Here is a 15,000-nt window from a genome sequence, read left to right on the forward strand (position 1 = left end):
CCAATGCAACATAGCTTGCATAAAGGAACAATTTTATTAGAATTATCCCAGATAAGGTACATAGAATAAATGCTCAATTATACCAATAAATTGACACAGGCGAAAGAGACGCAAGGTTCTCAAGAACAAGTTTATTGACAGACAATAAATAGACAGGTTAACAACAATTATATATATATATATATATATATATATATATATATATATATATATATATATATATATATATATATATATATATATATATATATATATATATATATATATATATATATATATATATATATATATATATATATATAGAGAATAACCCAAAACTTTAAGCATAAGTATGATAGTAAACAGAACTTTTTTATCTGAAAGAAAAAAAAATCAAATGCCATTTTTTAAGATACCGAGGTATCAAGTCATAAAAGTCTGTATTACAAATCAATCACATTAGCCTTAGAAACGCTCGGCACACATGTCTGCACTTATGCTAGATTCACCTTTGGAAATGGAACAGTCTATATGGGCACTCGGTGCCCTCATTTAGTTTGTAGTACAGTATGTACCTACACACTCACCCTGGACTTAATCGTCCCAATTAAGACCACTGTTCCTCGCAGAGTTAAACAGTAGAGTTAACAACACGACCCACTGCTACCACAGATCTCTTTAGTTCCTCTACTTGCTTCGCATAGTGGCGAAAGAACACTCTGGAAGACTTCCAGCCAGTGTATGAACGGATATGTTCAAAGTCCATACAATTAAAGACATTTAAGGATGAGGCAACTTTCCTCGGATCGTGACCTGCGGTTGTACGGTCAGGATCCGCTCTGCGAATAAAATATGTGATTTTCGCTCTGAGTTGATTCAGAGATAAATTTGAGCCTGATGTTTCTCCCCTGAATAGTTGACCACCCTTGAAGTCTGAAGTTCTACGAAGATAGACCTTTAGGCATTCTACTGGACATAGAGATGCATCTTCTTTCAGAGGGCAGATTCTCCAGGGACCCCACCTGTTGGTGGGTAACTCATTCTTGGCGAGAAACGTAGGACCCGGAAACAGGTTCAGTTCCCCCCCATCCAGGAACTGAACACGACCTGCCTCTCTCGAGAGGGCTACGATCTCACTAACCCTGGCCCCGGACGCGAGTGCAAATAGGAAAATAACTTTTTGTGTCAAATCCTTTAACGCACATTCTTCATTGCTCAACAGAGAAGCGAAATGAAGAACTTTGTCTAAAGACCATGAAATGGGCTTTGGAGGTGCTGAAGGTCTGAGCCTAGCGCAGGCTTTCGGAACTTTATTAAAGATCTCGTTACCTAGGTCGACCTGGAAGTCATATAGAATGGGTCTCATCAAAGCAGACTTACACACTGAAATCGTGTTAGCTGCCAACCCTTGACCATGGAGGTGGATGAAGAAAGATAAGCAGAAGTCTGTCGAGATCTCCTGCGGACTCTTCGCCTTGACAAAGGCCACCCATTTTCTCCAAGATGACTCATAATGCCTTCTAGGAGATTTGCACTTATATTCCTCTAGGAAGTCTATGCTGGCTTTCGAAATCCCGAAACGCTTTCTCACCGCAAGGGAGAGAAAATCATGAGCTTCAGGGTCCGGGTTTTCTGTAATGAAGCGCAGACAGTCGACTTTTGGACTCGCTGGGTCAGAACTGGATGTGGTATCGGCACAAACTTCAGCTGTAGTTCCAATGCCAAGGGGAACCACACGCTGTTCGGCCACTTGTGGGCCACTATTGCCGCTACCCCCTTGAAGGATCTCAGTTTGTTGAGGACCCTCAACAAAACGTTGTGAGGGGGGATCAGATAAATCCTGGACCATCTATTCCAGTCGAGGGACATCGCGTCCACTGCTTCCGCTAAGGGGTCCTCGTACGGGGACACGTACAGGGGCAACTTCTTGTTGTCTTTCGTCGCAAAGAGGGGTATCTGCAGTTCTGGGACTTGATTCAGAATGAAGGAGAATGATCCTGCGTCTAAGGACCATTCCGACTCTATCGGTGTGAACCTGGATAGAGCGTCCGCTATCACGTTGCGGACTCCTTGAAGATGAACTGCCGACAGGTACTACTTCGTCTTTTCCGCCAATCGGAAAATGGCCAACATCACCTGGTTGAAAGGTGGTGACCTCGACCCTTGTCGATTCAAGCACCTCACAACTACCTCGCTGTCCATCACCAATCTTATGTGGATCGAGTGACGCGGGGAGACTTTCTTTAAGGTAAGGAGCACTGCCATAGCTTCTAGAAAGTTTATGTGAAAGGTCCTGAATAGCTTGGAACAAGTCCCTTGGTCTCTTTTCCGATGAGAGTGACCTCCCCAACCCTCCATTGAGGTGTCTGAGTGAATCGTCATCGACGGGGGAGGTGGCTGAAGAAGAACCGACTTCTTTAGATGTCTGGCTTGGGACCAAGGCCTGAGAAGAGTACGTAGCCGAGGCGACACTGGTCTTCTCAGATCTCTTCGCGCGTTTGATGCATACCTTCTTCAAACTCCGGTTGCATCCTTTAGCTGTGCTCTTAGCACTGGGTCTGTCACCGAAGTAAACTGGAGAGAGCCTAGTACCCTCTCCTGTTCACGTCTTGATATCCTTTCGGAATCTAGAAGTCTCTTGACAGAACCCGCTATCTCCTTCCTTTTCTTCGCCAGGATGGAGAAACGGTGTGACAAAAGGTCCCAGTGGATTCCCAGCCACTGGAACTTTTGAGATGGAGAAAGTCGAGACTTTTTTCTGTTGATCTTGAAGCCTAGGTACTCTAGGAACTGGATCACTTGACTGGAAGCTTGCAAGCATTCTGTCTTGGATGCTGCCCACACCAGCCAGTCGTCCAGGTAGGCTACTACCTGAATTCCTTTTAGGCGTAATTGTTTGAGAGCTGCGCTCGCAAGCTTCGTGAAAATCCTTGGGGCTATGTTTAGCCCGAATGGCATGGCTCTGAAGGCGTATAGTCTCCGTTGTAGCCTGAACCCTAGGTATAGGGAGAGTCGACGGTTGATTGGAATGTGACAATAGGCGTCTGACAAGTCTATAGAGACTGAGTATGCCCTCTTGGGCAGTAAGGTCCTTATGTGTTGCAATGTTAGCATTTTGAATTTGCAATTCACTATGAACTTGGTGAGTGGCGACAAGTCCAGAATTACTCTGAGCTTTTCCGAGTCTTTTTTGGGAACACAAAACAGCCTCCCTTGGAATTTGATGGACTTCACCTTTCGGATCACATTTTTCTCCAACAGTTCTTGAACGTACTCCTCCAGAATGGGGGTGGAGTGTTGGAAAAACCGAAGGCACGGGGGTGGAGTGCTGTACCAGCTCCAGCCCAGTCCATTCTTGAGTAGCTTGTTGGCCCAGGGATCGAAGGTCCATCGATCCCAAAATTTCAGCAGTCTCCCTCCTACCGGTATCATTTAACTTGGACTGCCGTCCTGAGGTCTTGCCTCCCTGACCACGAACACCCATGAATCCGCTTCCCCTTGAGGAGCGCCTAGACGAGCCTCTGGCTGCTCCTCTAGGCTTTGCTCGAAAGGAAGAAGACTGTCCTTTAAACGTTGGGGTGAATGCCGTGAACTGAGTCGACACAGCCTGGGGTACCCACTGAAAAGTGGTCGGGGTTTGTGCCACCATCTGGGGCACTGGAGGCAATGGCAATTGCAGTTGCTGTTGCTGTCTAGAGGGCTTGGCTGGCCGAGACGGTAGCCTAGTCCTCATAGTCTTCCTCTTTGGTTGAGGACCCTCATCCGGGGAAGACTTTCTTTTGATAGCCAGGCCCCACTTCTGGAGAAGGTTTCTATTCTCCACGGCGGCCTTATCAACAAATTCTTTGACCACATCGGTAGGGAAAAGGTCTTTTCCCCAAATGCTGGAGGAGATTAATTTCCTTGACTCGTGCCTCACCGTAGCCCCGGTGAACACGAACTCCCTACAAACTCTCCTCGCCTTGACGGAGCCATAAAGGTCCTTCGTCACCGTGGCCAGGTGAGTCTTAGCCACCACCATGAACATTTCATGGACCTTGGGGTCACTTGCCATCGTCTCAAGAGTAGTCTGAAGAGACATTGAGGCAGCCAGTCTTTCTTTTGTCTCGAACTCTCTTCGCAAAAGAAAGTCAGACAGCTTGGGGAGGTCCTCGCCGAATTGCCGTCCGGCAATATCAGCCTCCAACATTCCCACTGAGAACGTCAGATGGACGTCCTTCCAGTCATTGTGGTCCATAGGCAGGGCAAGCGACAAGGGTTAACACTCCTCCAGGGAGGGGCAAGGCTTGCCGGCATCGACTGCTTTTAGGACAGCCGCAAACCCTTTCTGTAAAAAGGGGAAGGCTCTAGCAGGAGAGGACACAAAGGAAGGGAGCTTCTTGCTCAATGCAGCTACCTTCGAGTTAGATAGGCCCCTCTCCTTCATCGAGGATGAAAGTAGAGCTTGAGCCTTAGCATGGTCCATCACTATGACCTCCTTCGGCTCTGTCTCCTCCTTTGAAGCTTGTTCCTTTCTCAGCCGGACATAACAGTCCGGATATGATGCCTTGCTGGGCCAGAATTCCCCCTCCTCTAGGGGAACTTAGCCCAGCTTATCCGAGATGACGATCTTTCCAGTCGTCATCGGCATGTGCTCAGCATACCTCCATGGGTTAGCATCTGAGCAAAAGGGAAGGTCTTTTACATTGAGCCTTTTCCGGGGCCCATGCGATTCGGCAAGGCACTGCATCCGCATTTCCATAGCAGCCGCCTTCTCCTGATTCTCCTTCTGCATTTGTTGGATCATTCCAACAATTGAAGAGAGGGCCTGTCCCAGCTCTACTGGGAGACCGGCCGATGTTGAGGGAATAGGCTCCGGAATCTGAACCGGAGTAGACGACACCTCGTCGACCACTTCCTCTACAACGTCCGGGGCTTGAACTTCATCCTGGCCTTCTGCCAGGAGGTCTTCTTCCAAACGCACGTCCACGTCAGACATCCTGTCATCTAACTGGATGTCTTGCATCGCGACAGCGACTTCAGCATCCACCTGGATCTGACTTTGGGGGATCTCCTCTTGAGCCTGGGGAATCACTGCATCAGCTGATGCCTTAGGGAAAAGATACGCCCTCATCTTCTCACTTCGATGATAAGGGCCAGAGGTGTTCTTTTGGAAACCCCTTACCCAGGTACAAAGCTTCTCCCTTGCTATATCCCTTGATTCCGCCGTCCTAGGGGAATCAAAGGCCTCAGTAATCAGGTTAGTGCACACAGTACATACCAGAGGGTCCCAATACTGGAGATCATCCTTGGAGACAGCGCATGCTGCGTGTCTCCTACAAAACTCATGTCTGCAGAGGTTCTTGCTGCGGACGTTGCAGAAAACATTTCCGCACTTCAGAGGGTCCTGTAAAGAGAAGAAATTTCCATGAGTATCAAGTGAACTATGTATCACTGGATATGCATAGTATAGCATAACAATTCATAAAGGAAAGACACACACTTGTGTTTCCCTAGTAACCCTTTGTTGCAGCCTTCCAGATAATAAAATCAAATAGTTAAGCTCTTCTAGAGTAACCAATGCAAAGTGTCCAGAGGAAACAGGTGAAGCTCACACCTAAGCAATGATTTTAAAATCCTGGATAATAGACAGGAAAGAACTCACTTTCCTATCTGTAGGGCAACAGCAAAGGACTGTGCAAGAAAACACAAAAGTGTTAGAACACACAGTGCTGTACCAAAACCCATACTATAGTTTTCTTCTTACTGTATATGTTATACTGAAGAATACTAGTACAGTATAGGAGGACACGTGCCGGCCGGCACACACCATAACTAGCTTTAAAGTATACTACTTAACAGCTATAAGGCGGCAGAACTCTGATTCAAATGCATGTGCCGGCCGGCAGCAATTGCCGGCCGGCAACAGCCGATGTCGGCCGGCAATGGCTGCCGGCCGGCAACTACACAAGGTAGTACCCAGCTGCCGGCCACAGTCTTGGTGATCGGCAAACAATGGCTGACATTAGCCGGCCGGCAAAGGTACAGGACCGATGCCAGCCGGCAGCAAAAGAACCAGAGGACTATAACCGCCCGGCTGCCGGCCTCATAGGCCGGCAGCCGGGTCGGGTACAGCACTAGAAGAAAAACAAGATGGATGCCGGGATAAGAGTGTATACTACCTCCAAGCCCGGAAATCCGAAAGAGTGCATATAAGGAAGGGGAGAAACTAATTCAGGCTTCCTGATCAATGCCGTCTGGCTCTACAGGCAGGCATGGATGAGGGACCAAGGGAGGTCCGGGCATCACTCGAAATAAGGGACCTTTGCCGGCCAGCAGCTCTGCCGGCCGGCAAGGGGCTGAGTCAATTCCACATCCTAACCTATTCTAGGTCCAGATGTAGAACGACGTACAGTACTGTAATGGCTAGGCCATTACGGAGATAGAGGGGGAAGGGACAAAAGAGGGTCCTACCAACCTTGCTTTAGTGACGGATCACCCGCAGCCAAGGAACTCATCTTAGCCTAAGGGAGAAACAAAGGGGGGAGGCCAGCAATACCTGCCAGCGCCCAGAGCACCAAAGCAAGGAAGGTGTTGCTACTCCCAGGAAAAGAAACTTATCCTCACCCGGGAACAGCAACAAGGACTAGTCTGGTAGATCACAAAAGAAGGAATCATATCCACAGAAACCTTCGGTAGTGACCTGAGGAGGCTAAGCCATCTCTGTCTGTGTCAGGCCAGCGAGGGAGACTCTACCCCAAGCCAGACAAACACAGACTCAGACTAAAAAACTCTGTTGTTCTGGCCCTCTTTGAACCAGACTTACTGGAACAGGAAGGTACAGTAACACCCCAGTATAGTTTTATCGAAAATTAATTCAGATAAACCACTTAGGGATAAGCCCAAGGCTTAAACAGAGGGAAAGGAATTGCATACCTTTTCCGAAGAAAAGAAAGCAACCGGAGAGTATGAGAAAGTATACTAAGGCTCCATAAGCAACTTAGCCTAGGCACCAAGAGAATCGATTACCTAAATCACCGAAACTCACTCGTATACTATCTTGGAAATATTCCACATAATCTTAAATGTATAAAAAATAGCCTAAAGCTTCAATAATATTTTAATACACTCGGAAAAACCAAAATCATGCATGAAGTACTAGGACCAAACGAATAGGCTACATGGCCTAGCGTAGGCCAGAATGGCGAATACTTCGCCAAAATAGTACTAAGCACGAAAGTAAATCCTTTGTAATGCTAAATAGCTAGAATTTATTAAACCAAAACAACCGGGAATGTCGCTCTGACTAACTAAACTTATACCTAGCGAGCGACAGCGTCCATGACGCCTCCGGTAGGCTACGGCTCTTGTAACAAAGATTAATCCTATTGATAACTTAAAAATTTACCAATAGCCTACATTTATACATAAAAGACATGGTACTCAACTTATCAGAGGCTGACGAAGACGGAGAAGCCATGAAAAGCAGAATAAATACAAGATTTGCGAGAAACACAGGAAAAAACAGCGAGTTGTTAAGCTACGCAAAAAGGAATACAGATGGCGCCAGGATTGGCGCCAGGCCCGCTTACGAAACGGGAGATAGGGAGCCTTGGGAGCGGCTCCCCCTTTTTCTTTCCCGAATTCGTTTCTTGCCAATTGCCCCCTGCGAGACGAAATCTCTTTTCAGGGTGCAGATTGCCATGTGGCGTGTCAAGAATACGTCCTCTGATATGTCGCGATATCCCTTTCAGGAGGGATATTCGCTACAGGAGTTAGAATTCTAGTACCTTAAGGTAAATTCTCTGGAAATATCGCCGTAGTTGCAATATACCCTAGGAAACTACCCTATAGGAACTTCCATCAGGACGACATGACTTGAGCCCAAATATATATATATATATATATATATATATATATATATATATATATATATATATATATATATATATATATATATATATATATATATATATATATATATATATATATATATATATATATATATATATATATATGTGTGTGTGTGTTTGTGTGTGTGTGTGTGTGTTTGCAGTCGCAACAACGAGCGGTTATTGCTCTCACCACACAAATTAATAAATAATAAACATATATCTATAAGACGTAATGACATCATTACTTGTAATTTCATCAGTAGCATTCAAATTTATTTATTAAAAAAACATTTGATAAATTCAAAAAAGCCCACTACCATCCCCGGCCCCCCAAACAACACACACAAAAAAATATCTAAAAACACACCCAGTGAAATCCTTATGATAAATTACAAATCCTTTCCGTGATTTACGTTATCGTTTTTCATCTATTGAGGTCATTAACATTTTATTTGTCCAAAGAACTTTTTACCGATACTTCTCTTGTGATAACGACGAGTGCCTTCAGAATTCCTTGGCCAAAAGAATACCTTTATTGCATGGATCTTCAAGATATGAATAAGCACATATTATCCATTCTCGTCTAGACATATTAACAGTATTATTTGTCTGGTCAAGACACGAGTTCTTCACGTGATGTAGACTTGTTTCCCATGAAAGCTTCTTTAAGATGCAATTAATTTATTAGAATACTTATTTCCGCAGTAATACATCTTCTTTAATGATATAAATGGAGAGTTAAGATATTATTTTGGATTTATGCCATTGCATATGATATAGCTCTCATTAATCAAGGTAGGTTTCAATTTGAAAATACACACACACACACACACACACACACACATATATATATATATATATATATATATATATATATATATATATATATATATATATATATATATATATATATATATATATATATATATATATATATATATATATATATATATATATATATATATATTTACTTATATATATATATATATATATATATATATATATATATATATATATATATATATATATATATATATATATTTACTTATATATATATATATATATATATATATATATATATATATATATATATATATATATATATATATATATATATATATATATATATATATATATATATATATATAAGTGTATTTATATATATATATATATATATATATATATATATATATATATATATATATATATATATATATATATATATATATATATATATATATATATATATGTATATATATATATATATATATATATATATATATATATATATAACGGATTTTGAGCGAAGCGAAAAATCAATTTTTGGGTGAGATGGCCATGTCGTCCTGATGGAAGTTCCTATAGGGTAGCTTCCTAGGGTATATTACAACTACGGCGATATTCCCAGAGAATTTACCTTAAGGTACCAGAATTCTAACTCCTGGAGCGAATATCCCTCCTGAAAGGGATATCGCGACATATCAGAGGACGTATTCTTGACACGCCACATGGCAATCTGCATCCTGGACAGAGATTTCGTCTCGTAGGAGGCAATTGGCAAGAAACGAATTCGGGAAAGAAAAAGGGTGAGCCGCTCCCAAGGCTCCCTATCATCCGATTCGTATGCGTGCCTGGCGCCAATCCTGGCGCCATCTGTATTCCTTGTAGCGTACACGAGGTGTTACAGATACTGTATGTAGGGAGGGGTCCTACAGCCCTTTCTTAGAAAGGCAAGGGCGGGTCCATCAGGACGACATGGCCATCTCACCCAAAAATAGATTTTTCGCTTCGCTCAAAATCCGTTTTTTGGGCTCAAGCCATGTCGTCCTGATGGAAGTATACCAGAGCATTACTGTATCTGTGGATTCTCAGAACGTGCCGTACTTCCCGGAGGTAATTTTTCCCCGGTCGACTAGACCTAGAGACCTAAGATGTTACCGTTATACATCTTTTCAACTAACTATAAACTATGTTAGAGCTTCCTGCCCCCTACAGGGAAGAGTCCTACTAGACTCTGGAAAAGTTTCGAAGAGTACATATACCTATGTATGAATACCAGGCAAGCTAATATAGTGGTCTCGCCCTATATTAAGTAAAGCATAGTTTGTAAAGAACCACTGCGTCAATATATTGACCAGTAATCCGCACAATACTTGTATTGGACAAAGGTTTATATCCGCATAGGAAGAAACTAATAAAACCGCCCTCGTCCCTTTATGGAACGGAGTCCTCCCATTAGGGGACTACATAAACCAATGCAACATAGCTTGCATAAAAGAACAATTCTATTAGAATTATCCCAGATAAGGTACATAGAATAAATACTCAATTATACCAATAAATTGACACAGGTGAAAGAGACGCAAGGTTCTCAAGAACAAGTTTATTGACAGACAATAAATAGACAGGTTAACAACAATTATATATATATATATATATATATATATATATATATATATATATATATATATATATATATATATATATATATATATATATATATATATATATATATATATATATATATATATATATATATATATATATATATATATATATATATATATATATATATATATATATATATAAGAGGATAACCCAAAACTTTAAGCATAAGTATGATAGTAAACAGAACTTGTTTATCTGAAAGAAGAAACATTAAATACCACTTTTTTTAAGATACCGAGGTATCAAGTCATAAAAGTCTGTATTACAAATCACTCACATTAGCGATAGAAACGCTCGGCACACATGTCTGCACTTATGCTAGGTTCACCTTTGAAAAAGGAACAGTCTATGTGGGCACTCGGTGCCCTCATTTAGTTTGTAGTACAGTATGTACCTACACACTCACCCTGGACTTAATCGTCCCAATTAAGACCACTGTTCCTCGCAGAGTTAAACAGTAGGGTTAACTACACGACCCACTGCTACCACAGATCTCTTTAGTTCCTCTACTTGCTTCGTATAGTGGCGAAAGAACACTCTGGAAGACTTCCAGCCAGTGTATGAACGGAGATGTTCAAAGTCCATACAATTAAAGAAATTTAGGGATGAGGCAACTTTCCTCGGATCGTGACCTGCGGGTGTACTGTCAGGATCCGCTCTGCGAATTAAATATGTGATTTTCGCTCTGAGTTGATTCAGAGATAAATTTGAGCCTAATGTGCTTTGGAGGTGCTGAAGGTCTGAGCCTAGCGCAGGCTTTCGGAACTTTATTAAAGATCTCGTTACCTAGGTCGATCTGGAAGGCAAATAAAATGGGTCTCATCAAAGCAGATTTAAACACTGAAATCGTGTTAGCTGCCAACCCTTGACCATGGAGGTGGATGAAGAAAGATAAGCAGAAGTCTGTTGAGATATCCTGCGGATTCTTTGCCTTTACAAAGGCCACCCATTTTCTCCAAGATGACTCATATTGCCTTCTAGGAGATTTGCACTTATATTCCTCTAGGAAGTCTATGCTGGCTTTCGAAATCCCGAAACGGTTTCTCACCGCAAGGGAGAGAAAATCATGAGCTGCAGGGTCCGGGTTTTCTGTAATGAAGCGCAGACAGTCGACTTCTGGACTCGCTGGGTCAGAACTGGATGTGGTAGCGGCACAAACTTCAGCTGTAGTTCCAACGCCAAGGGGAACCACATGCTGTTCGGCCACATGTGGGCCACTATTGCCGCTACCCCCTTGAAGGATCTCAGTTTGTTGAAGACCCTCAACAGAAGGTTGTGAGGGGGGAATAGATAAATCCTGGACCATCTGTTCCAGTCGAGGGATATCGCGTTCACTGCTTCCGCTAAGGGGTCCTCGTACGGGGACACGAACAGGGGCAACTTCTTGTTGTCTTTCGTAGCAAAGAGGTCTATCTGCAGTTCTGTGACTTGATTCAGAATGGAGAATGATCCTGCGTCTAAGGACCATTCCGACTCTATCGGTGTGAACCTGGATAGAGCGTCTGCTGTCACGTTGCGGACTCCTTGAAGGTGAACTGCCGACAGGTACCACTTCTTCTTTTCTGCCAATCGGAAAATGGCCAACATCACCTGGTTGAGAGGTGGTGACCTCGACCCTTGTCGATTCAAGCATCTCACAACCACCTCGCTGTTCATCACCAATCTTATGTGGATTCAGTGACGCAGGGAGACTTTTTTTAAGGTAAGGAGCACTGCCATAGCTTCTAGAAAGTTTATGTGAAAGGTCCTGAATAGCTTGGACCAAGTCCCCTGGACTTTTTTCCGATGAAAGTGACCTCCCCATCCCTCCTTTGAGGCGTCTGAGTGAATCGTCATCGACGGGGGAGGTGGCTGAAGAAGAACCGACTTCTTTAGATGTCTGGCTTGGGACCAAGGCCTGAGAAGAGTACGTAGCCGAGGCGGCACTGGTCTTCTCAGATCTCTTCGCGCGTTTGATGCCTACATTCTTCAAACTCCGGTTGCATCCTTTAGCTGTGCTCTTAGCACTGGGTCTGTCACCGAAGCAAACTGGAGAGAGCCTAGCACCCTCTCCTGTTCGTGTTTTGATATCCTTTCGGAATCTAGAAGTCTCTTGACAGAGCCCGCTATCTCCTTCCCTAATCTTCGCCAGGATGGAGAAACGGTGTGACAAAAGGTCCCAGTGGATTCCCAGCCACTGGAACTTTTGGGATGGAGAAAGTCGAGACTTTTTTCTGTTGATCTTGAAGCCTAGGTACTCTAGGAACTGGATCACCTGACTGGAAGCTTGCAAGCATTCTGTCTCGGATGCTGCCCACACCAGCCAGTCGTCCAGGTAGGCTACTACCTGAATTCCCTTTAGGCGTAATTGTTTGAGAGCTGCGCTCGCAAGCTTCGTGAAAATCCTTGGGGCTATGTTTAGCCCGAATGGCATGGCTCTGAAGGCGTATAGTCTCCGTTGTAGCCAGAACCCTAGGTAGGGGGAGAGTTGACGGCTGATTGGAATGTGCCAATAGGCGTCTGACAAGTCTATAGAGACTGAGTATGCCCTCTTGGGCAGTAAGGTCCTTATGTCTTGCAATGTTAGCATTTTGAATTTGCAATTCACTAAGAACTTGTTGAGTGGCGACAAGTCCAGAATGACTCTGAGCTTTTCCGAGTCTTTCTTGGGAACACAAAACTGCCTCCCTTGGAATTTGATGGACTTCACCTTTCGGATCACCTTTTTCTCCAACAGTTCTTGAACGTACTCCTCCAGAACGGGGGTGGAGTGTTTGAAAAACCGAAGGCACGGGGGTGGAGTGCTGTACCAGCTCCAGCCCAGTCCATTCTTGAGTAGGCTTTGGGCCCAGGGATCGAAGGTCCAACGATCCCAAAATTTCATCAGTCTCCCTCCTACCGGTATCATTTCACTTGGACTGCCGTCCTGAGGTCTTGCCTCCCTGACCACGACCACCTCTGAATCCTCTTTCCCTTGAGGGGCGCCTAGACGAGCCTCTGGCTGCTCCTCTAGGCTTTGCTCGAAAGGAAGAAGACTGTCCGTCGAACGTTGGGGTGAATGCCGTGGACTGACCCGGCACAGCCTGGGGTACCCACTGAAAAGTGGTCGGGGTTTGTGCCACCATCTGGGGCACTGGAGGCAATGGCAATTGCAGTTGCTGTTGCTGTCTAGAGGGCTTGGCTGGCCGAGACGGTAGCCTAGTCCTCATAGTCTTCCTCTTTGGTTGAGGACCCTCATCCGGGGAAGACTTTCTTTTGATAGCCAGGCCCCACTTCTGGAGAAGGTTTCTATTCTCCATGTCAGCCTTATCAACAACTTCTTTGACCACATCGGTAGGGAAAAGGTTTTTTCCCCAAATGTTAGAGGAGATTAGTTTCCTTGGCTCGTGCCTCACCGTAGCCCAGGTGAACACGAACTCCCTACAAGCTCTCCTCGCCTTGACGAAGCCATAAAGGTCCTTCGTCACTGTGACTATGTGAGTCTTAGCCACCACCATGAACCTTTCATGGACCTTGGGGTCACTTGCCATCGTCTCAAAAGTAGTCTGAAGAGACATTGAGGCAGCCAGTCTTTCTTTTGTCTCGAACTCTCTTCGTAAAAGAAAGTCAGACAGCTTGGGGAGGTCCTTGCCGAATTGCCGTCCGGCAATATCAGCCTCCAACTTTCCCACTGAGAACGTCAGATAGACGTCCTTCCAGTCTTTGTGGTCCATAGGCAGGGCCAGCGACCCAGCGACAAGGGTTTACACTCCTCCAGGGAGGGGCGAGGCTTGCCGGCCCCGACTGCCTTTAGAACAGCCGCAAACCCTTACTGTAAAAAGGGGAAGGCTCTAGCAGGAGAGGACACAAAGGAAGGGAGCTTCTTCCTCAATGCAGCTACCTTCGAGTTAGAGAAGCCCCTCTCCTTCATCGAGGATGAAAGTAGGGCTTGAGCCTTAGCGTGGTCCATGACTATGACCTCCTTCGGCTCTGTCTCCTCCCTTGAAGCTGGTTCTTTTCTCAGCCGGACATAGCAGTCCGGATATGATGCCTTGCTGGGCCAGAATTCCACCTCCTCTAGGGGAACTGAACCCAGCTTATCCGACATGACGATCTTTCCAGTCGTCATCGGCATGTGCTCAGCATACCTCTATGGGTTAGCATCTGAGCACAAGGGAAGGTCTTTCACATTGAGCCTTTTCCGGGGCCCATGTGATTCTGCAAGGGACTGCATCCACAGTTCCATAGCAGCCGCCTTCTCCTGATTCTCCTTCTGCATTTGTTGGATCATTCCAACAATCGAAGAGAGGGCCTGTCCCAGTTCTACTGGGAGACCGGCCGATGTTGAGGGAATAGGCTCCGGAATCTGAACCGGAGTAGCCGACACCTCGTCGACCTCATCCTCTACGACGTCCGGGGCTTGAACTTCATCCTGACCTTCTGCCAGGAGGTCTTCTTCCAAACGCTCGTCCACGTCAGACATCCTGTCATCTAACTGGATGTCATGTATCGCGACCGCGACTTCAACGTCCACCTAGACCTGATCTTGGGGGATCTCCTCTTGAGGCTAGGGAATCACTGCATCAGCTGATGCCTTGGGAAAAAGATACGCCCTCATCTTCTCACTTGGAAGATAAGGGCCAGAGGTGTTCTTTTGGAAGCCCCTCACCCAGGTACGAAGCTTCTCCCTTGCTATATCCCTTGATTCCGCCGTCCTAGGGGAATCAAAAGCCTCAGTAAT

The sequence above is a fragment of the Palaemon carinicauda genome, chromosome 10, assembly GCF_036898095.1.
Source record: "Palaemon carinicauda isolate YSFRI2023 chromosome 10, ASM3689809v2, whole genome shotgun sequence".
NCBI classification, from domain to species: domain Eukaryota; kingdom Metazoa; phylum Arthropoda; class Malacostraca; order Decapoda; family Palaemonidae; genus Palaemon; species Palaemon carinicauda.